This window comes from Octopus bimaculoides, chromosome 6 (assembly GCF_001194135.2).
Source record: "Octopus bimaculoides isolate UCB-OBI-ISO-001 chromosome 6, ASM119413v2, whole genome shotgun sequence".
Taxonomy (NCBI): Eukaryota; Metazoa; Mollusca; class Cephalopoda; order Octopoda; family Octopodidae; genus Octopus; species Octopus bimaculoides.
The window spans coordinates 41,547,399-41,549,059 of NC_068986.1; the positions used below are offsets into that span (position 1 = coordinate 41,547,399).

At 29.5% G+C, this 1,661-nt stretch overlaps 1 protein-coding gene across 2 annotated transcripts in view; it reads left to right on the forward strand.

Moving 5' to 3' along the window:
• The window catches only part of LOC106871142 (cullin-1), a 110,965-nt gene that overhangs the window by 704 nt on the left and 108,600 nt on the right, over positions 1 to 1,661 (forward strand). The window lies entirely within an intron of this gene.

The window sequence follows — 1,661 nt, forward strand, 5'->3', positions numbered from 1 at the left end:
TATATACAGACACAGACAGGGTTTTTTGGGTTGCATGTGTTTTTTTTTTTAAACTACATATACTTATTTACTTGTTTTCACATAATTAACTTTAAAAATGTTTTTTGTACCCTTTTTCTTTATTTACCCTCCCGTCTGTTCAAACAATTTCTTTCTCTACTTTTCCTTTTGTTCAGTCTTCGTATTGATTTTTCCTTCTTCCTATTCATTTTAATATTATAAACTAAACTAAGTTAGCCTTTATGTTGTAATATTAATGGACTCACCTCATTTATTTCATAAATCATGAACAAAATATGTAAATTGTTAAAAGCATTTCTTTTTTTCGTAGTTGTGTGAACATACGCCTATGTATGTATATTTTTGTATATATGCAATGTGTGTATACATTTATATATAACGTGCATTTACATAAATGTATGTGTATATGTATCTATATGTACATGTAGATGAAGGTATGTACATACATGTACATATATATGCATATACTCATATATTGTTTATATATATATATATATATATATATATATATAAATCAAAGTGTACAGTTGGTTCCAAGACGACTATTTATATATAACACACATACAAACATTCGTTTATATATTTATACATACATGCATATATCCTCTTAAGAGTCTTGCAATCAACTATCTCCTGTTAAAAAAAAATCAACAAAATATGCTCATTTCCAATATTCCAATGACTAGAGAAAATAATTTTTGTTATTTGAAACTTTATTTGTTACATTATATTCATATAGATATAAACAGTTTTTGTATCCTGAATATGTTTGAGTACCTTTTCTCCAATATGTATTATCCATAATATATATTTTTACCTAATATATACACGTGTGTGTATATTGTTTATTTCTAATATGAAATTATTTATTTTGTTGTGCCCATCCCCAGAAAGTTCGGCTTTATTGGGTCGATAGATGTTCCTTTTCGTACTTTCGAATCACAGCCATATTGACCGAAAAGCCTGTTGATTTGAAAGGTATTGCGAGAACCTTTAATGATCAGTAACAATAAATGATTTCTTAGGCAAACGGTACCTATTGATTCGTAAAGCTGAGAGTATGTTAGAGGAAATTCTTTCATTCATGCCACTCCCAACATTTGTGTCACGATATAATTCCAGAACTGATATGTTATTAGTTGTTATTTTGTCCTTAGTCCCAAATCAGCACCGTTTGAGCAAACGTATATATTTATGATCGAGCTGTGCCAAGCCCATCTTTATTTCTTTTCTTTGTTGTTCAGCCCCTAGTACATTCCAGACTACATTTTCCATTGTGTTTTTTCTTGCAAGAGTGCAGATAGTATCGTGATTAGAGGGAGATATTTGTGCTATTTCTAGTCAGTCGAACTACCATGTACGTAACTCACACAGAAACAGATAACAAGTGAAGCAAACAAAATCAGAAAGTGGCACGGTATTGATGTTGCCATATGAAAACTTCATTTCTTCTATAAACGAGGTGGTTACAAGGCTTCAGGTTTAAAGGAGAGAAGAGTAGAAAATCGGGATATATTGTGATTGATGTTCGTGCTTTTTATCTCCTTTCTTTCACGGAAACTGTTAAGTAGCATAGTTAAATAAAAGCAAATTAGATCCTTATGCTATATATATATATATATATATATATATATATATAT